General features: G+C 33.0%; 1 protein-coding gene across 1 annotated transcript in view; it reads left to right on the top strand.

Moving 5' to 3' along the window:
• The window catches only part of Dip-lambda (Dpr-interacting protein lambda), a 203,522-nt gene that overhangs the window by 112,073 nt on the left and 67,365 nt on the right, over positions 1-24,084 (top strand). Inside the window, exon 3 of the mRNA XM_076783803.1 lies at positions 5,619-5,665. The gene's annotated coding sequence lies outside the window, so the exon portion shown is untranslated. The remainder of the gene's footprint in view (positions 1-5,618; positions 5,666-24,084) is intronic.

Genomic DNA, 24,084 nt, shown 5'->3' with positions numbered 1-24,084 from the left:
CTTTTTTGAGTACGAAATAAATCTTTAAATATTAGTGATCAAATGAAATGTAACATGAACATTTTTTAAAATGAAATCATATATCTTGTATTGCATCAGTCGATGTACGTATTCTTTGCAAAAAATCTTTTCCTAAAAGATTTACCACGTAAGCCTAGATGGTAATATGTGGTAAACCAAGCTGTATAACAGAAATTTAAACTCTCTGTATGAAATATTCTACTATTTCGTCGTTGGGTCGTTTTGAAAGTCTCTGTGGCCTTTCAATGGAACGTTTAAGCTACTTATAAAAATAATTTGCAGCTGTTATTAATTATCTACGTTAAAAAGAAGACACCATACGTTGTGTAATGTACAGCGGCACGAAAATAAACGGTGAACGGATAGATATTTACCGAAAGCTAACACCGAAAATATGTCCATACGATGCGCACGTTTCGTTCTATGCTAATAGGCGTGAGTTATGAGATGCTGCGTCTCATTTGCTCAAGTTTCGTCTGTCGCTCTCGCCCGCTGGATGTGTGGCGGATTTATGTTCGATGACAGGTGGCGCTGAAACGTGAAATTTATAGTATCATTATTTTTTGCATTTAGTCACACCCAAACGACCTGGTATCTATGGTAAAGGCCTTTAAATATTCCTTGGTAAATATCCTATAGGGATATGAAAATGTCATCAATGCAAATCAAATTTATCTGGACATAGGGTTAACATCACATTTGGTTCGCAAATTTTCTATTTAATAAAAGACAACTCTAGAGAGCTGAATCTTTAGAAGACAGCTTCGTCCCTTAAACTTGAGTTTCAGCAGTCAAATAAGAATGCGTGCCCATTATCTTTAGTTACTCCACAAGTTTGTAATGTTTCATAGAAATTACATTTCGAGTAGTTTATTGTCAATATGTTGTATCATTTCAATGGTTAGAGGCGGAAAAATAACGAAAAAGTTTGTTGAAATTTCGGATCATAGTGATGGAATTTTGATCCCTGGATCCGACAGCATCGCCTGCATCCCCGCTTATATTTGGTACATATATATAGATTTCCGTGAACCAAACAGTGTGAATGCAATACAGGCGTGCAAACTTGAGCACATGTTTTTCCTTCAAAAACGTTCGAAAATGTTTTCCTTCGAATTCGATAAGGAAATTTCAACTTCCACGATCTGAACTAGTATAAAATAATTTTAACGCGTATAAATAAATAATGTTGCACTTTATTTTTGCAGGCTGAGAATCGAATTCCTCTGTGAAAATTGTTCCTGTCTGATTATTCAGAAATATTATTTTGCATTTAACGAGCAACCAATTTCGTAAAATTATTTACCCTTTTGGTTTGGAATTTGTACCACGTATTGCTGGTACCACGACGTTCTTAAAATGATAATTGTCGAGGAAGGGAAAAAAGATGAGAAAAACGATATAAAACGCTACAAGCATCTTTTTACGATGTGATTCCATTTCTGACGACGTTCGAGTACGTTTCATTCGTTCTACGACTGATAATATTGTAACAGCGCTATCAAAATATTTAAAGTGAAAAATTGTCGACTCGGTGCTATAAGAATATCACGTTCAAACATATAATTTTTCAACACTTTTGTCGCCGTTACTCGGGGACTTCCATTACGATCGTTACGAGGTCTTTCAAGGAGATTTTACGCGCGAGAGAAAAGTGTCGGTAATATAGGGGAATATAAATGTCGTAGCATGTGAGCATTTTTCTACTATAAAGATTTATACATACACACGTGCACTCACGCTATGTATATACTCGCGTAGAAATTGTATTTCACCGCGTACACTGTTACCATCGACCCATGAACATTGTACTATCGACTGAAAAGGTACCTACAGATATCGTTTTTCAGGAAAAAGCTGCTTTTATTACGTTACGGATTTACTCCATTGGCAACGTTTCATTAAACATAGTTTCTGCGATCAGAATTTGATAAAATGCCCTTTCAATGATTTTGCGGAATTAATACAGAGAAAACTAAACCTACCAATATTTGTTAAAATAGTACCCAATACGAAGTCTTGAGTTTCGAGTGCCACAATAATTTCCTAAGGGACATTACTCTTTTTCTAACCATCTAGAAATTTAATTTATGGGAATATACAGGATGTTCGGCCACCCCTGGGAAAAATTTTAATGGAGGATTCTAGAGCACAAAATAAGACGAAAATCAAGAATATCAATTTCTTGACTGAGGCTTCATTGAAAAGTTATGAAAAAAAATTAAATTAAAAAAATTCAAATCATTTTGAAAAAATTATGTTTGGTTGCAAGGCTCAATTACAATCATTTTTTGTGAATAGACATACCCCCGAAATCCAAACCATTTTCGAGAAAAAAATTCATTACAGAAAATATAATGTCTACCCATAACTGTCTTGTTACCCTGAAAATTGAAAAGTTTCAAATCGTTCTGGAAAAATTATTTTCGGTTACAGAGGCCAATTACAAGCATTTTTGGTCATTAGACATACCCTTGAAATCCTACCCGTTTTCTAAAAAAAAATTCGAGTTTTTAACGAAGCCTACACCCTGTATAACAACAGTAATAATTAAACACTAAGAATAAATTACCAGCGTTAAAAAGTACTAAATGTATTTGTACGAGAATTTGCCTGTTTACTCGTTGTAAAAATGACTGTTTTATTAATTGTTTTTCATTGAAGGCCGCTAAGAATTTGTTTCTAAATCTTGCTTGAATAATGGTTCGGGGAATAGCATAAAACTTTGGAAAATATTTTGTATAACATTAAACTGTATCCGTTTCAACAACATTTGGATAAATATTCAAGTGCACGATATACTATTTTAAATATTAATTATAATGACAGGCTGGCGTTGAACAATTCTCGAGGTCAAAATAAAACCATTCTAACTCTCCGGATGTGGTACGTGCTCCTACATATGTTGGTGTTTCATTTCCGTCGTATGTGTCTTCCCATAGATAACAACTTCCGTGTTGTAGTCCAGGTTATTTTACTGGTCTACTGTTTTTTCGGATAACACTTTCATACTGTAAAGAGAACAAGACTAACATTTATAGGACCTTACGAGTTATAATACCCATTTTACGCATGTGACCTAAAACGTTGCTGCGATTCAACGAAATTTCTTATAATTTTAACTACCTCGAAACGACAGTAAATTCAAAGAACAATATGAACGAGCTCGAACCATAGCAGTAGTAGTATTTTATACGAAAAATGATAATTTTCTACATTTATAAAAATTTGTTATTCATTTTATATTAAAAACTAGATACGATGACATACATTTCCTGACTCAAGATTGTCTCGTTTGTTATTATTAGTGACCAACAGTATTATTGATAATTAATGTGGTCCCAAAGACGGACCAGAATGCCTATCGCAAATCAGTAAATTCGAGATTGGAAGAATAAAGGAAACGAGTAAAAAAAAAATCTGGAGTCAAAGAAATGCGCTACAAACGACCCCCGTATTCGAGTATATCCTTGGGAAAACCTCTTTGGGAGCTTATTATTATTTGTTCGACGACGGGCTCCGTATGGGGGCCATGTCCCTGGGTGCGCTGTCCCCTTTGGCACCAGATAATCCTTTGGAAAACCCAGAGCCACGCGCTCGGATAGGAATAGATATGGACACACGGTGGGTGGCTGGAAATCTGAAAGATACGAGTAACTTTGCACGCTCGGTAAAGAAAGCTTCGGTAGTTTTCTTCGCCAGAGTCCACCATTCGTCCTCGTTTTTTATCATTTTCACGCTGCTGGAGACCTAACCACCAGTTTCATTTCCTCGGTTATTCTTACGCCGAGTACGCATCCGGCATAAAAACGTCCTTCCAGGACCAACAATAAACGTAGCACAACTTTGTCAGTCACGTTTGTTCCTAGAAGGAAATTAAAGGTTCGGGTAAACTGATGCTGCTAATGAAACGAGCCAAAATACTATCGCCTTAGTTTTTAAGGTATGTACTTTAATCAACTTTTCTTCTTGTTTGTCTTCGTCTGCGTCTCGACGACATCAAACATAAATTCGTCATTTTGATATTCTCGAAATTCCTGAAAGTCATAGGAAATGACTTCCTTGAAATAGATTTTTATATGCAAATTGCATTTATATTGTTGTTTGAGGTAAAAAATCTATATAATTTTGACAATAGTCCAAAAATAGTAAAAGTGAATTACTGTGCGAGGCTTTTGATCTGTGTAAAAATGCAGGAATTTGTTTAGTGCATCGATCCATTCAAGCCAGATTATGTAGATCTAATACGTTAGCAGCGTTGCACGTAATTAAATGTACGCTAATCTATTGAAAACAACTGTTGTGTGATCGTGCTTAACCGCAATAATTGCAACAGTGAACTTGAACGTGTACATTGGTTGAGGCAGGATATTCACCCAAGCTTCTATACGCGTCAATCTAATACGACAATAGAAATCTGTTTGTCTATTGACGATTTTGGCAATGATGAACGTATTATAGAAGGTGTACGGGTTAAGTTTTGTCACCAGCTTTTAGGCATTTCCGGTAATGCAATTAAAAAATATTTCAAATGAAATTGTTTTAGTATTTTATGGGCTACATGTCCCCATACTGTTAAATCTCAAAAAATTCTTTTTACATAAAAAGAGTCAAAAGAGTAACTTTTTTAAATGCCATTGTGTATATGCTTTAAATGAATTAAAACGTGTATAGTTTATCAACTAAAGAACGTTACGACTCGTTTAGTCCATTTTTTTGTCTTCCTAAAAATGAAATAATAGGATAGATATTGATCTACGCGATCTACGCCCTTCAGTTGTGTCTCTACGTAAGTATTTGAGCGTGTGTGCTTGAGGGTTAATAACTTAAGCAAAAACTCACCAACACTGTGAGTTGTAAACTCCTGGCATACAAATTTTAAGGCTTCTCAAAAAATCAACCAAGTAACACACCCCTGATAACGAAACAGTCAATTTAGAGACAGTAAACAGTGATATAGTAAGTCTAACTACCCTATTACAAGTTCTCACTGATACAATAGCTCCCTAGCAATTAACTTGGACAAATTACAAGCTCAAGTAGCTCACTTGTTAAAATAGATAATTTATCTTGCAAGAAACTGTTGTGGAATTCTACGAATCTAAAAATTTGTTCATTTTCTTGACTTGATAATAGTATCTATTAGATTCCCTCTTCAAGTGCTCAAAAGAGTCATTTCCAATGAATAAATTTACGCTGTTCGTTACACTTTCTGGCGAACTTGACATAATTTTTACACCAGAGCTGCCTTCGAAAGGTTCCAAAATTATAACTTTGTCATTCGTTGACCATGTAAATAAATCTCATACTTTTAAAGATGGCTACCTTGGCCAAAAAATGGACCACATTTATTAATTTGTATTTGTTCAAACTATTGAGCAGATCGTTTATATATTTTACAGACACATTTATTCTTCACTAAATCTTTAACTAAAATTATTGAATATTTTAAAAACTAATATATTTCATTATAACCCATTTAAAAAGCAACTGCACTCCCGAACGTATATAGTATTCGATCAATTATAAGTAGTTTCAAATTACTTCATACTATATTAAATACTCTTGGTAATGTTAATTCTCCTCTTTATTTTTAGATAAACTGGTCGAGACATTCCCCTCCGCTTTTGATGAAACTGTACAGGTCAGTAAAAGAGCCAACGAGTAACTATTTCAACTACTGTTCAATGAAAAACGCTAAAATATTGATATCTAGTATTAATCTGTAAAATAGTAAAGACGAAATTAAACTACTCTAATTCTGTACATAATAAATTGAAAAATTCTTTAGTGGCGTTTGGAGTAAATAGGAAGGTATATAACGTTCACCTAATCAACGCTGAACGCATCAAATTCACTTGACTACATTGTAATATACCATGTGAGCGTTACTTTGTACGTCGCTAATTTCAGAGAAATTTATACGATTTGATGAAACGTTATCCGACGTGTAACCACATCCATTGATCGAGTTGATTAATCGTGAGATATGACGGACATACACATCCTAGATACATGTTTCGTAATTGGATTGACTAATACGGAAAATCGAGACATAATAACGTGACGTGCAAATCCACAACTACGTTCGGATACATGAGAGAATGGAGTTACAGGCTTTGCAAGTGCGTTCTACAGGTACAAGCATTAACATATTGACCCCACCACACATATTTGTGACATAATTTTTTACTATGGAGTTAAAAATATTAATTCTCAAGATTAGATGTTACAGAAACTGAATCTAGACAGGACTCTTGAATTTTAACGAGATTGTAAAAATAAGTTTCATGATAAATTATGATTAGTTTCCAATTGTCTGAAAGCAAAGTATCGTTTTCGAGGACAATTTAAGGGGTTTGGTGTGGCAATCAGCATGTTAATCACGCAAGGTATCCACAGTTGATAAATTCCGATTCTTTATTCTTAATCGACCTGCGCTAATAAACCACGTCATATCTTGGCTGTGATAACCATAGGACCAGAGAATTAGCTGAAAAGTATGTATCTCATAGAAACTTCGACGAAGTCAATCCACCGTCTAACAAGGTCATCGAAAGCATCGAGGCGTTCAGCTCCAGCTTCCCCTACATGGGAAGCTGAGATTAGTACTAGAACTCTGTTCATCCCACGGTGATGGAGTCTGAGCTTTCATTCGTGCTCCTATCCTATCCTTGCGTGCAGTCCCTCCACCCTGCCTTTCTCACCCTCTGTCACTTATCTCAGTTAGTCTCGTCTCCTCCTATGTTCACCTTTCATTGTTATGTGCCGCCACTGACGCAAATGTAACAATATATCAAGACTTTCAAGCGAGTCATCCAACCATAAAATTGCATTAAACGTAACGTTTCGATCCCCTTTGTGGGTCCTTTTCAAACAATTGCTATATTAGAAATGTAATATACAATATCTTATTTACAATAACTTGTCTCACAGCATATGTGTCGTCTATGTAAATAAAGGAAAGAAATTTTTAAAGTAATGGTCATCCATGTCCCAGAGTGGTACAATAAATATTCTAGAGCCATTCAAATCAATGAAACAGTGTTTTATAAACGTTCGAAGTAATTCAACAAATGTTTTAGAGGTGTTCAATATGGCACAATAAATGTTTTAGAGATGTTCGAAGTGGTTCAAATGCTCTAAAAGCGTTCAAACTGGTACAATAAATATTCTAGAGATGCTGGAAGTGGTTGGATAGACGTTCTAGAACCGTTCAAAGCGATGAAACAAATGCTTTGTAGACGTTCAAAGTGCTACAACAACTACGACAAATGTTTTAAAGATGTTTGAAATAGTACAATGTTTTAGAGATGTTCAAAGTGGTTCAGACGTTCTAAAGATGTTCAGAGTAGTACGATAAATGTTCTAGAGATACTGGAAGTGGTTCAATAGATGTTCTAAAGACTTTCTAACCAATGGGATGGTTTATAGACGTTCGAAGTGATTCGACAAATGTTTTAGAGGTGTTCGAAATGGTACTATAGATGTTTCAGATATGTTCGAAGTGGTTCAGACGTTTTGAAGACGTTCAGAGTGGTACAAGAAATGTTCTAGGGATGCTGGAAGTTGTTCTATAGGAGTTCTAGAAACATTCGAAGTAATTCAACAAATGTTTTAGAGGTGTTCAAAGTGATTCAAACGTTCCAAAGACACTTGAAGCGATAAGAATGGTGTTTTATAGACGTTCAAAGTGTTTTGATAGGCATTTTAGAGATATTCGTAGTACTACAATAGATGTTCTAGATACGTTCAAATTTTTTGTCATTTCACTATTAATTTTTCTGCCGTTCTTTTTTGTAAAAGCAAGTGATCGATGAGTTTCTATTTAGTAAACTTATGATAAATTTTAACGAGAAAGAAATAGGAAAATGGCGTCGCAAAAATTTTCAACAAAACGTGAAATGTCATTCCAATCGTAAACCGAAAAATTAAAAGCAGAATACTTTTGTTCCTTGCAGCCTTTAATTAAACGCAATTTAACGAGAAACTAAAGGTAGGAAAATTCAGGTGTAAAACGTCGAAAGATAAAGGGAAAATGAATGGTGGAGTACCACGACAAATGTTTTACTCCTTAATCGTAAGGAATTTCGCTTATGATAAAAGAACGTGACTTTAAAGTGGCGAGATAATATTCCAGTTGGATGTAAAGTGAAAAAAAATAAATTGTGAAACGAAATATGACTTTGTCTCGGAGTATATTCAACATTATCTGATCATAAGAATATCTCCTTTGAATTCTTACGAGATAAATGTATGTTTGAAGGAGACAATCGTAATGTCGAGTTGAAAAGTAAGTTAATTTTCTGCTGAGTAGATTCTTTTTCATAGTTACATATTAACATACTAATTCTTCGGAGAGTAAAATAAAAGAAGTAATATTAACAGTTATTCAGTTTGAATTAATAACACGTGTTCTTTTGTTTGGAAGTTTTGAAATTAGTAATTGATGAAAAAGTAAGAATTAACGAAGAAGAAAAGAAGAAGAAGGGAAAGTTACGGTTGCATATAATGAATAAAAATGAAGAATTGTCTTTTCAGATTCCTTCTCTTTTGCGTACTATACATCATCCTTTATATAAATATTTATATTGGGAAGAACACGATTTAAAATTAAATATTTAAACAAATATTTTAGCCAGCACCGATGATATATTTACAATAGAAGTTTTATTGTAATTATAATAATTTACATATTTGGGGTGTCCAGTGTTATTTTAATATCAGATATTGTAATCGCAACAATAATGTAGACTTTAGTTTCTAAAACAAATGTTCCTCGTGTTTAACATCTTGGAAACATTCTCCCAGAAATTTAGAACCTTTTCTTGTTCTTCTATTGTAAATTGCATACCAATGCGGTTGTCTAAACGTCCAGCTTGTCTAACTAAGATAAATGTACAACCGAGGCGTACCATTTACAGAGGTAAATGAGAGATTAGTTCCAAACTCATTACATTTCGTGCATTTATTTTCTCGCAATACTTACAATACCCTCAACTCTGGAATTTCATTGAATTTGCAAATAGAATTCACATTACCATCAGAGGGAGTGCCGTATATAAGTAAAAGTTTTGAATAACGACTAAAAAATAAATATTATCAGAGTTGGACAAATTTTAATCGCGAATAATGATTACAAATTTTACATTAATTCATATACAAACTTCTATGTACGTTTCTTTGTGTATAAATTAATTTATAAATTAGAATCTCTTAATGAACTTTTTAAACCAATACTCGAATGAACAAAGCCATAGGCAGAAGTTAGTTTTACATCCTGTATATAGAATTACTTGTTCAACAATGACGTACCAGCATATTCGTAAAGCTTCATGGTCTCATCGCAATGGAGTATCCATACCACTAGAGTATTATATTACCGCGGCTCAAAATTCAAGATTCACGCGTTGCCTTCGCCAATATGACTGTTGTTTACTGTTCCTTCTTACCGAGTACTAAACATTAAAATACTGATACTTTTAAAATGATTACCAGTCATGATACGAACCATACGTTTACTTAAAAATTTCGCATTAACCGGAGGACTGTCTTAGGGAGTTTAATTTAATCCAAAACTGAATTTTATAATTTTATAATTGAAGGTATTTAATTGAATTTTTACATTACTGTACTCGTAAATTCCTTATTTATCATTTTCATTGATTTTGAAAACTTGCTTATTATTTAAATACTATTTAGCTGGGTTTAAATAGGAAATATCTAAACAATTTATTAAAATACTTTTTTATTAAAATATTCTACTGCGTATGTTAATGCTGAAATTTCAATTAAGTCGAAATGATACACTTGTGTTTTAGCAATGGATTCAAGTCTATGGCTTTCATATAATGGGAAAAGGGAACATTTAAAGATGGAAGAATTTGAGCAAATTGATGATCTGCCAACGAACGACACGTACGTCGAGGAGCTCCATCCAATTATTATATCTGTGGCGAGTAATAAAGTGGCTTCGAAGGGTCGAGTTTTCGTTAAGCTGGACTAAAAATGGAGGGAAATCCATAGGAATCGGAGACGTACCGAAGGAGATGCGGTTTCCACCCTTCGCCGTCATCCTGGAAACGAGTTTTCCGGAGCGACGGAGTTCTCAGTCAGGAATTACTATCGCGAATCTCATAGCAGGATGTTCGTTAGCAGGATTTCTTTTCCCCTCGCCGACCAGTTGGCCACTCGAGTCGAGTGCATTCTTATTCGTCCGTTTTTCAGTCATTGTCAGAATCCTCTTCGTCAGGCGCGATTCATCATTCGTTTTAGAATTCATCGTCCTTCAAGGAACCAAGCTTCCGTTGCTACTGAATGGAAGAAATTACATCTCCGAAAATCTCCTTCGTTTTATTGAATTTCAATCTCTTTTTTCCCCTCCATTTTTAAAAACTGTGTAGACAGTTCTCAAGTCGTATTACGTACAGTCACTGGTATAAGATTGTCTATAGTCGTTTAGTATAAAAACTCAAAGTAAGAGAAGATGGATGATGGAATTGATATTATTTTTCAGAAGTTATGATATTTTAAATATTTGCATGATATTTCAGGGAAACATATCAATGGTATGGTCAGACATTATATTTTCGGTAAAGAATTTTTTTCTCGAAAGTACGTAGGATTTTGAGGATATATGTTTTGACCAAAAATGATTGTAATTGACTCCTGCAACCAAAAATAATTTTTTTAAAACGATTTGAAAGTTTTAAATATGTTGAAAAATTTAGGCACCAACCACCTGTCGATTTTTCTTAAAAATTCGTTTTTCATTTCAAATAAATTTGGTTGGCGCTGTACAGAAAAATTGTTTAACACTTTTTTGTAGATATCTATGAACTCTACTTCCATACTAAATTTCAATCCAATCCATCAACTATTGTAGAAGTTATGGCCGTTTGAAAATTCGATCAGTTTTATGGGGTTTTTCTAACTTTACGGGGTTAAGGAACAACTTTTCGATTAGTTTTAGAATTTCTACATATTATTCACTAAATTACGCGTCGTTTGCCTTTTGAAGCATTAAAATCCTCCAATCCGTTCAAAAGTTATGATATTTTAAACATTTGCATGAAATTTCAGGGAAACATATCAATGGTATGGTCAGACATTCTATTTTCGGTAAAGGATTTTTTTCTCCAAAGTGCGTAGGATTTCGAGGATATATGTTTTGACCAAAAATGATTATAATTGACCCTCGGAACCGAAAATAATTTTTCCAGAATGATTTGAAATTTTTTAATTTAATTTTTTAATAACTTTTTAACGAAGCCTCAATCAACAAATTGATATTCATGATTTTCGTCTTATTTTGGCTTCTAGAATCTCCCATTAAAATTTTTCCCAGGAGTGGCCGCACACTGTATATAAACGATTGAAGATGTGGCGGGTCTCACAGACTCAGGTGTATCTCTACGTAAGTATTTGAGCGTGTGAGCTTCAGGGTTAATAACTTAAGCAAAAACTCACCAACACTGTGAGTTGTAAACTCCTGGCATACAAACTTTAAGGCTTCTCAAAGAATCAGCCAAGTAACACACCCCTAATAACGAAACAGTCAATTTAGAGACAGTAAACAGTGGTATACTAAGTCTAACTACCCTATTACAAGTTCTCACTGATACAATAGCTCGCTAGCAATTAACTTGGACAGATTACAAGCTCAAGTAGCTCACTAGTCAAAATAGATAATCTATCTTGCAAGAGACTGTTGTGGAATTCTACGAATCTACTCTCTAAGGTACTCCAGCTTCGAGTGCTTCTCGAAACTCAACACGTATACATAAACGTATTAGCTGACGTTTGGCTAAAACCCAAAAGCTATATTGAAAAATTTATGACTAAAGTTTGATACACAGACACAGAGTTAACAAAAAAAATATCATCTATAAAAATCTTCTAAGATAAGGCATGCTCGTCAAAAGTTTTATTTAATAATAAACGTGTAAATTATTTATGTGAATTTATTGCATATGCTAACTAAAACAATGTTGCAGTATTTATAATTCACTTTTAGCAACAATGTGCGCTTTTAACTTGGACGTATATTTAATAATATTTTCATTCATACAGTTTTTAATATTATCTATTTTTTAATTTTATTCATTCACTTGACTAAAATACAGAAGTATATAATTACTAGCTCCCTGATTAATTTCATTGTGTCCTATGCTTGTATTAGATCATTATTGCAGCGTGAATTTCAGGAGTCTGATCAATCTTAGTACTTTCTACTTAAAATGGCATTACTCAAATGAAGACATTAGATTTATTTATTTCTACGAATTAAATGTAGAAGTGAAATTTTAAAATAAAAACAGTTATTTAAAATTATTTCTGAGGGAACGAGCATTTAATTGTTTTTTAACAATTCGATTATTGAGGCATAGTTACTTTCCCTTTATTGGGAAAACTTGTTTTTAAATTCGTTTACAACAGAAAATTTATTCAAAATTAAATATTTCTAACCACGATATTTAATTAAAAATCAATTCCTCCAATCATTTAGTAACTTTGTTATGAACATGAAACCATTTAGTAATAGTATAACTATGTAAATTAATTGTATATTTAATCTAAATCCTATATTCTGAGAAAAACTGTATTTAAATGTACAACAGAAAATTTATTAAAAATTAAATACTTCAACTACAATAGACGATCAAAAATAAATTAGTTGAGTAATACAAATTTAAACCTTGAAAAAGCTAAAGAGGACTAAATAACGTTTGTCAAAAAAAATATAGCGGATAGCGAAACGTCACGAGTTAAATTTAATATAAAACAAAATTCACATAAAATTATGAACCAACTCATTTTTCCTAAAAAACGAAATGGTAGAAATGGAATGTTTAATAGCGAAATGTGGTTGGAAAGTTGAGGATCACAGTAATGAAATGAAACCGTATTTCGAGGAAATCCAACACACACGCACCCTTACTAAATTTCGATCTCAAATTCATTAAACGCAGAAACATATAGGTTCGTATGTAAACGCATCTAGGGATCGTAACGAAATCCATACGGCGATACCGATGATTTCAAACATCCTGTCGCTTTGCCCTAATTTCAAGTTACATTTCATTCGTACAGCTGTGGGGCCATCCCGGAACCGGTGCAGAGCGTGCCGTTTGGAACCCCAGCTGGTCCCCAATCAACGTCGTCTCGCTTATCAAACTTCCAGCTCGCGACACGCGGACGAAACGACCAGGTTGAGGTGCCTGTTTGACATTTGCATTTCAACTCAACACTGCACCCTCCCATAATAAGAATGCTGACGTAATTTTATGCAACTGAAAAACTCGAGGGATGCCTGCGTTTTTCGTACAAACGCTTCAATTTTTCACCCTTATCACGAGCACTTAAGATTCCTACTCGCAAAGTAGAAAATTACCCAACTGCACCCTTTTTTGGCATGGGTTCCAAACGTTTTTGAATTTTTTCAGGCCTAAAACCACCTCTGTTGCAATATATTAATTTGATACATTCCTAAATAATTTGGACGAATTCTTTCCAACACATAGGATTTAATATTTTAAATAAATCGTTTGCATTTCTTAATCTCTAAGCTACCGCTTCTGTTGCAATATATTAATTTGATAAATTCAAAAGTAATTTGAATGAATTTTTCTAATATATAGGATTTAATATTTCAAATAATTCGTTTCTATTTCTTAATTTCTACCACTTCTGTTGAAAAACGTGTTGGAAAAAATTCGTTCAAATTATTTAGGAATTTATCAAATCACTATATTGCAACAGAAGTAGAAATTAAAAAATAGAAACGAATTATTTGAAATATTAAATCCTATATGTTGGAAAGAATTCGTCCAGATTAATTTGCCTTTTCTCAAACGAACCATTTTTTGGCACATTTTCTGAACGTAAAAATCTACTCAAGAATATTTTTTATTCAAATAAAACATAGAAAAGGATTACCTTCGATTTTAATTCCACAAATCAAAAATTCTCGTCGTAATCGTGCAAAGTGGCATACTTTACTATCCAAGACTCAGAGTCGATATTAATAACTTTAAGAATAGATTCGACTAGTTTCCCCTCCCTCTCTCGTTTATTTAATCGCGATGTCCCGTAAAGAGCGTGGAAGCCTTAGAATCGCCTTTGGTTCCGAGAACTAGCACGCATAATTACCGGGGTTCCGTCTTATACTTGCCGCGCGAGTCGGCTTTACGAACTCGCTCAAGGAAGAAACGAACGCGAAAGAAAAAGCAGAAAAGCATCCAGAGGAGGAGAACGGGTTATTAAAACGTTTTGAAAATCTCTCCCAGTCCCGTTGAAACAATGGCCCGTGCTAGCTGCCGATTGTCACCGGCTTTGCGTACCTCTCGTCCCTGCCTCGGATCTCGTTCGCTCGGATTTTGAATCACCGTGCTGTCACGGATCCTGAATGGCAGTCGTAGAGGCGACGACTCGATGCTACAGGAAGCTCATTAGGCACCGCCCGGGGCATTTTCTGGCCCTTGCCTCCTAGACTTCGTCAATTTTTACTCCTCCCACCCTACGAGGGCATCTACGTGTACATATGCAAATACCAAGTATATAGTCCGCGAGAATGGCTCCGGGAACAGGGCTTCGCGCGGGATTTCATTTCGACTTCTAATTAACACTATCAAGATTATTCAGACGGAGGAAAACGAGCTCCCACGACTTTCCACAGGGAGTTATTATGGTTACGATTTTTCCCAACTTTCGTGGGACAATTTCTTCTTCGATTTAACGAGATTATTGACAAATTCAATACTATAGATACATTACAGATATTATAGATAATAGATTAACATTTACATAGTATATTGTCACGAAAAAGTTTAAGGACTGGATTATTTCTATAATTTTGGCATAATTTTACAAATGGAACATTTTCGACGTATTATACTGTTATGTTTTGAAAAAAGAACAAACGAAGCGCAAACCTATACAAATTTATGGAAAATGTACGGGAAGAGTGTAATCAAAAAACGAAACAGAAATAGTCTTTTAAACATTTTTATTTTACTTAAAATACGATCTTTGTAAAATCCCCTCAATGGTCAAAACATTGATTCATAAGAGATCATTAAATAGCACTTGTTTACCTTTTTATGGAAATTATGAAACTATCTGAAAGATGAGAATAGGTTATAAGTTAGAACGAAAAATTTATTATTGAATGAAGATATTTGCTACAATAAAAAAAATTGACTATTTGTACTTTTAGAACCGTACGAACTTTTTAGTCATCCCAATATAATCCGAACAATATTCATTTGGTACAAAAATTGAAGAAGATAAATTTGAAAATATTTGGTTGATCCAGTCACGACGTATCAATTTGCACCAATGTTGAACAAGTCGACGTGTTAATACAACTGTAAAAAATGTTACTTCAACTTGATTTTCTAAGAAAAAAACTTGTATCTTCCTAAGTAAAAAAAAGTAGGTCTGAGAAAAATGGAAACTATTAACCTTGAAATGAATGCACAATATAAAACCTTTTATAACAACTCTAAAAATCGAATAATCTATTAATTCCATCCATATGCCTTACTATTATAGAATATAAAATAAAACAAGGAATAGTTTCATGCAACAAATAGTGTTAAAATAATTAATTATTTTACTTTTATAGATATCACATTTCGCTGAACACATGGATGTATAAATTAATATTTGCCACAGAGTCATAAAACAAACAGAGGATCCAGGTTGATTTAAAAATAAAGTATGTAGATAAATAAAAAATATTTGGACCAGAAATTAATCGTGTGATTCATTGTTGTGCTAAAAAAAAATTTCACAGAACAAAGATCGTCATCTAAACAAATCGGTTTTAAACGAGTCGTCGACATTTGTAAATGATCATATAAATTGTTTTTGCAAATAAATAGCAGTTTAATCGTTTTATATCGAATGTAAAATACATTTTCGTTCGAAAATGTGCAAAATCCAGGATTAAACGAGGCAGTGGATCACATAATTTAGAGAGCAATAAACTGAAACGGCATGATGGATCAACATATTAATACATATATTTTACAAAACCTATTGTTGCTAAACATGCAATTAACAATTTACACGAGAATTGAATATTTCAGGAGAATAATGATTCAAAACACAGTTCCCGCAATGCGAAACAATTTCTACTTGATAATGATATTACGGTTATGAAGTGGTCAGTTTAATAGCTAGATTTTAATCCTATAGAAATGTTATAGATGATAGTAAATTAACAATATGACATCAAGAGCCATCGAATCTGTGCAGCTTATTCAACGTTATTCGAAGAGCGTGGGTTATGTTAGAATTAAAGCATGGAATATACAAAAACGTGCAAATAACAAACCTGTTACATATTTATTACAAATTCATATTTTTATTAATAGAATTAATGAAATGGAATTCAACTCGTAATATAATACATGTAATTCTTATCGTGCTGTAACTATTTCTTAAGTGTTTGCATATTAATTTCTGTAGTTTTTTGAAAAGTTAAATTTTCCATAAATGCACAAATATCCGTAGTCTATTTATTATTAATATGTATTTCATCCAATAATCTTCTAAAAATTCTAATGAATAATCTTTACTTAACAACGTTATCAATGTACAAATAACGAAGGAAAAAATAATTATTTTATTACTTTTTTAAATCTATACAAATTATTGCGTTTACATTTATTTAATTGTCGTCTCGAGAACTTTGTTCCCTTAATTTGCAATATAGCCACCAACGTGTTCGAATTTTCAGTCCGACGGATCCGTTTCGGGAAAGTAACGGGTACATTTATAATTTAAAACTTTTTTTTAATATCTACACGTTTGTCCAGTTTTTAATATGACGAGAAATTAAAATTTTTGTTGCGAGACCGCAATGGTTGTGAAAGAGTTTACGCTGTACTTTAATGAAATAATATCTCACTAGACACAAAGTCTGCGTTAGCGTGCTTCGCGTGGTTTATGCTTCTGGAAGAATGTCCGGTCCGTGCAAGGATGTTACGCGATAGTTCCGTCTACGTGAAATAGGTTTATACAGATTACATATACCCGTACGGTTCGCGTGTCACGTATACACGACTGTCGAACATAACTTTAAGTCAAATAAATCCTCGAATTGAATGGAGTTCTGTCCATAGATGCAAGTGAATTTGTATCAAAATGAAACGTAGAATTCTGTCCCGCGTTGCATCTAAATTCTACTGTCTTATGGAAGGGAAAATTCTCGAGGGAAAATTTATGAAAATATGAAGCTGCGTGTTTGGTCAAAAATTCCACACCCATCGCAATTTTAAATAAATTTTTAACGTTTAAGCGTAACGGTAAATAATTTAAATTGCAAATATAAACATTTTCGAATTTTAGGAGCTCATAAATAACAATGAAGATTATTTAATCGATTGAGTATAATTTTGTTAAATTTATTTGCGTTAAAATTTTAGAAAATTAGGGAAAAATTGAAACATACCATTTTCCTAGAACGAAACAATGTTTCTTCTATGTTACTGAATAGTAGTAAATTTAAACGATCAACAAATAATCATCGAGGTTCTAAACCTTGTAAAATTATAGTAAATTGTAGAAACTATTTTTTGATAAAATAAATAATTTATTGTAAAATTATTATTAAATACCATATTCTATAAAAGAAAATTATTAAATAATAAAAAAAAAACAAAAATAATAATTTCGTATCTGATTTTTTTCATTATTAAATAATTTTTTTTATCGAATATGGTATTTAATAATAATTTTACTGTACTTGATCGTAAAGTCGTTATTTGTAAATAATGAATTATCGATAAAAATTTCCGAGATAGTTTTCATCACCTGCCGGTATCGTAATCTTTAATTTATAAAAGATGAAAAATACTTTGAAAATTTAGTAAATTGAAAAGCATTGTAATTTCCATCGCCGAGGATGTTAAAACTCGATTTCGCTGCAATTCTGTTTGCATCGTGTAATATTATGCTCGGCACTCGTTTGTCCATGCGTGTATACGTCGCATGGTTGTTCATTATGGCGAATGACGAGCGCATAATTGCAGAACTATATCTCTCTAATGTAAAATTTACGTATCCATTACTCCGCCCGCGAACATAAATTAAGTAACAATTGATTTGTATACACAATTTTGTGGAACCGTCCCGAAATAATTGCTCGGCCCATAAATACTAATATAGAAATTCCCCGTTGGAATGGTTATTTCCGGAACGTCGCTGGGGAATTTCTCGAGAATTAGTGTTGTAATCAAAACAATGAATTATAAAGGGGACGGACTTTGTTTATTATTTTTGACGTTTACGAAATATTAATTTAAACGCAGTGGCGTTCCTAATTAGAGCTTCACTCGTTAGTTTGAATCTAGCCTAAATTAAATTTGTTTAACGCTTTGTAGTCTGGTTCCCTAATTTTATTATTACGAGCTTGATAATTACAGCATGGTTCAATTTGCTTAACACAGAAATGCAGGACTGCTTTTACTCTATTTCATGGCGTTGTTAGCTAGATATTAAATCTGCTTGGAATTTGCCAGACAATTAAATTATCCTTGGAAGTAACAATTTCTGACGGCGCGGGAACGAAAGAAATGCGTTTCGATGTCTGATTTTAATGCAGAATGTTGCAAAACTGAGAACAACGCGTATTTAAAATTTTCAATATTTCTTGCAACACATTTTACTACAACATGTTTTTAAACTGTCTAAAATTGCGCGAACGCTTATTGGTGTTCACATATTCAATGAATATTTATTCATTTATTTCCATTAAATATTGGTAAAAGAAATTGGATCAATATTGCTGATGAATACAAAAAAAAAATGTATTTAAATTTCGATCAGTTAATAATACATTCTAAAAATTCTATCATTAAACTTTTAACATCATCTTCCCCATTTTTGTTACTTAATTTAAAAATATTATTATATCATTAATATAAAAATATTATATATGTTATTAATATTATTTTAAAATATATTAAGTCGTAGATTCCAACCTCCCTCTCTGAACACGAAAACAAAGTAACTATATCTTACTATTCTAAAAGTATTTCGTGAAAAAAAAAGTTAATTTCCTAGGGGTTGTTTTACCCTTTAAGCTTTTTTTCATCACCAAAAAAGAGTGTTTTTGTTAGTTTTCAATTGGAGCCAAGTCGAAAAATGTTACTAATTCCAGGATCGTTTGTACATTGATGGAATTCTTTGTTGATTTTATTCATTCTTCTTCGACTATTCTATTTTATTCGTTCTATACGCTGTACTTTTCTTTTCTTTTTAACAGCCCCTCCAGGCCAGCCAAAATACTTTCATTTCTGGTAGCTCGGGCGCTTCCACGCCTGTTCCATCTCTTCTTTTTCTCCGCACTTCCGATTTCGTCTTCCATCCTCACGCGTCCTCTCTCGCTTTTGCCGATATACGATGCAGAGAGGGTGCATTACCGCGCTCGCATCGCCTGAATTTCCATCTGCTTAGCAGCGGAATCCGCTTTACGTGCCGTTAAAGAGAGAGACGCGATATTGCCTGCCGATGCGATCGGGAGAGGGACGGAAAAATGGCGCAAAGTGGGAAACCGAGCGAGAGGCCCGAAAGAGCGAAGAGACGGAACACAGAATCTACATGGAACAGTAATTTTTACTCTTTTATGAAACGTTGATCACTGTTACTCTTGCCGACTCGTTGCTCGGCGAATCTGTAATAAATTCTTAAACGACCGCCTAAATTACGAAACGCGACGATTTAAACGATTTCTATGACATTTTTTTAAGAACACTTTGACATCTGGTATAGCCTCGACCGAAGTTATAATTTATACAAGCATCGTGCGTTGCGCAGACTCGTCAAATATCGAGCCGCTAATCTAAATGGATTTTAAACGAAACCAGAATATTTGATTAATTGATTAATCAAATTAATTGATTGATTGATTAAACACCTCGTGCCATCGAATTATTATAAACGAACGCATTGGATTAGGTACTCGTGGCAACTGAATATTTTCTATAAATATACGTGTACTTTGAGCAACAGGATGGTTATTAATTACACGCGCACAAATTAACGTAACGAAAGTATATTTGTTTATTAATCGAAATGTATAACGTACCTGATTCTTATACGTGTTTATGGTTTCTTTTTTGTCCTTCGATCTGATGCTTTGTTTTCATTCCTCGTTATAAATTCTCTATATGGTACGTTAGCGAATATGGAAATACAAGAGAATTTTTAAATAATAGAACAGATATATTTTTTTATTTCCTTAACACTAGAAGAATTATGGTGTATATATTTATACCAAAGAAATTAAAACGATAGAGATTTGCATAAGAAAAATTTATAATGCAATCAACATAAATGTTTATTTATTCTTTCATAGAGAACTGCGACAAATTTGCAAAAATCTAGTCGACTAAATTTTTTACAATTTTATATTAGAAATTTTGAACTATTCTGACCATTTCAGTGGTTCTAGTGTTCATTCTAATCTTCGTATACATATGTATTTAAAAAAATAGAAAATAAATATTCATACTAAAATTATAGCATTATGGATACTAAAACCTCTTAATTATTGAATCACACAATTTTTTTAACTAATTTAATTTAATAACATGCTTTCTGTGCCATCTTGCAAGGAGCATCTACTAACTTTTTCTATCAATTCTAAAGAATAAATAAACATACACATATCTCAGCTTCCCTGCCAATGAAAATATTTAACGTTTACTTCTTTCATTTCTCTATACAGGGTGTTCGGCCACCACTAGGAAAAATTTTAATGGGAGATTCTAGAGGCCAAAATAAGACGAAACTCAAGAATATCAATTTCTTCATTGCGGCTTTGTTAAAAAGTTGTAGAAACATTTCCGGCCACACAGTCTACTTTCAGTAAAGAATTTTTTTCTAGAAAGTGGATAGGATTTCGGGTGTATGTCTATTGACCAAAAATAATTGAAATTGACCCCTGCAATCAAAAATAATTTTTTTAGAACGATTTGAAACTTTTTAATTTTGTCGAAAAATTTCACACCTTCTCGAATTTTTTTCTAGAAAATGGATACGATTTCAGGAGTATGTCTATTGACCAAAAATGATTGTAATTGTCCCCTGCAACCGAAAATAATTTCTCCAAAACGATTTGAAATTTTTCTTTTTCGTCGAAAAATTTAAGCACCTACCCCTGTCGATTTTTCTTAAAAACTCGTTTTTGATTTTTAGTAATTTTGGTTGACGCCCTATAGAAAAGTTGTTTAATACTTTTTTGTAGGTATCCATGAGCTCTACTTTCATGCTAAATTTCAATGAGATTCGTTCACTATTGTAGGAGTTATGGGAGTTTGAAAATTGGACCAGTTTTATGGGGTTTTTCTCACTTTACGGGGTCAAGGAACAACTTTTTCAATATTATTAGAATTTCTACATATTCTTCAGCAAAATACGCGTTGATTGCATTTTGAAACATTAAAATCGTCCAATCCGTTCAGAAGTTATGATGTTTTAAAGATTCGCATGAAATTTCCGGGGTACATTTCTGGCCATACATTATATTTTCGGTAACGAATTTTTTTCTCGAAACTGGGTAGGATTTCGGGGGTATGTGTATTCACCAAAAATGATTGTAATTGACCCCCGCGATCGAAAATAATTTTTTCAGAATGATTTGAAATTTTTTAATTTAATTTTTTAGTAACTTTTTAACAAAGCCTTAGTCAAGAAATTGATATTCTTGATTTTCGTCTTATTTTGACCTCTAGAATCTCCCATTAAAATTTTTCCCATGGGTGGCCGAACACCCTGTATATACAATATATACTTATTTAATTTAGGAAAATATTGACAATGGAGAAAAATTGCAAAGTTGAAGCAATTTTAAGAGAATTGGGATTTTATCGTTTTTGAATAAGGTTCTCGCGTTCATGTTGTTCTTAGCACCACGAAAGAATTTCCATCTCGAGTAATTTTACACGCATCATAAGTAGTGATTAAAAATAATATTTCCACTTACTGTGGCTTCATGGACAAACAAAGCAGAACCGCAGTACAGACGGTTCTCCACATAATTCTGCGCAATTTCATACGACCGCGATAAAACGACGTTTAAGAGGAGAAAAGAATTTTGAACAAAGGTACTTTAAATGTTTTTGTTCAAACGACTATGTATTAAAAAAATGTCTACAATTCATTCGTGATTTTCCATAAGGTATTCGCGATTTATTTTACAACGAGGAACACAAATAAAAACCATTTCAATATTTTCTAACTCCCATTGACTTTTGTAGAATCGCTGTAAGATATTCTATGTAGATTACAAACTTCATAAAGTAAAAAATTAATCTTAAAAGATAATGAAGGATATATTCTATCTCGGCGTATATATTTTTAAGTTTCGTGATTTTAATTGCATGCAAATTGGCCATCAAAGTTTAAATAAAAACCAACGCCCGTACTTGTTATGCATTATTTTCGCATTTTTACAAAAAGTTGTGCACGCAGTGCAAATTTGCAACAAGGTATCGTACACTGTAGACATTTCTGGAGGGGAAAACACGTAAAAAAAATCACGGAACGGTTTCTCATTTACATAATGTTTTTCCACCACGTGTATCTACTTTTTACAAGTGTAATATTTTATTTCTATACTGTACTCTTGGATAATAACCACAGAATTATAACGAACTTCAATTTACGAGGACTCTGACTCAGTTATCTAATCAAAATTATTTTGAAAATTTTCTTAATTTACGGAGAAAAAATATATATATATGTACACATAGTTTCTTTATATTTTTTATTTACTATCTTAACTCAAATGTTTGTTTGTTTCTTTTTTTTCCTGTGTAAAGACTTCGAAGTAATAAAAAATTTTCCCCATACCACAAACTTTAGATGAAATTATTTATATTTTATGTTTCTCTTTTACTGCATTCCCGATATTTATGTTAGCAGAAATATCGGGAATTTTTACTTCAAACTCCTTTTATTGTATAACACAACAGGAAAGAAAACAAAATGAAAACACAAACCTCTCGTTTAGTGACATTTAATACTGTATCGACTACTGCGGTCACTATATTAATAGTAGTTTCATACACTCTTTGCGTATCATTAAAAGGTAGATGTTTTTGCAAAATTGAATTATTTTTCCTACTACTTCTAATTCTTAATGTCGTGTTTCGACATTCAAAATATACAAATGAGACAATTTAGCTTATTCTGATCTTTCCAAATGACTTCGGTTAAAATAATTAGAAGCTTGAAATTAGTCTCCTAGTCACGTTTAAAAAACCGAATTTATTTCTAGATCACGATTTCCGAATTAAATTTGTACGAGTTTTCAAATTCCAGATTTCGCGAAGAGGACTTGACTTTTATCAAACTGAAGATTGCTCGAGCCATCTAAACAAGAAATGGGCAAAAAAAAAGGAAAAAATGTGGCGTGGAAATGGAGAGCGAAATAGAAACAGAAAAATGAAGAAAAAGAGCAAGAACGATACAATCGAGGGGAAAAATGAAGAAAGATTCGAAGCCGGAGCGCGGTTGAGACGAAATGAAAAATGCAAGAATAAAGTTCAATGAAGAAAAAAGGCGAGGGAAGAAAAATCGAGCGTGTTCGAGATTCGCGTGAAAGAGGAAAAGGGGATAAAATGGGGCTAGCCTCGTAAATGTGCCCAAAGTACGCCGCGTATGTACGTGTAATGAGCAAATCAAAACGTCCGATCTTTAAAAGCATTTAATTTTATGCTCGTGCACGATGCATCGACATTAATGCCCGGCGGACGAAGTTTAATTAACATGGAGATCGTAGCGTGCAGTAGCATTGGAAATTACTACAGTGAGCCACGGCTAAGATTAATCCTCAGAAAGCTTTAGCTTTCAAGGAAGCTGTTCCGTTTTATCAAGCGGATTTCTACGATTCAAGACGCTTCGAATTTATAGATGCAGTCCTGCCTCTCTTCTTACTCATCGTTTCTGTATTATTACTTAGTATATTCAACCATGACGAATTCCTGAAATTTTAACAAACATTTTTCACCATTTTATTTCTATGAGATTATTTCTACAATTTCATTC

The sequence above is a fragment of the Colletes latitarsis genome, chromosome 1 (genome assembly GCF_051014445.1).
Source record: "Colletes latitarsis isolate SP2378_abdomen chromosome 1, iyColLati1, whole genome shotgun sequence".
Lineage (NCBI taxonomy): Eukaryota > Metazoa > Arthropoda > Insecta > Hymenoptera > Colletidae > Colletes > Colletes latitarsis.
Note: the sequence above shows the minus strand (reverse complement) of the source record. Positions and strands in the feature narration are given on the sequence as shown.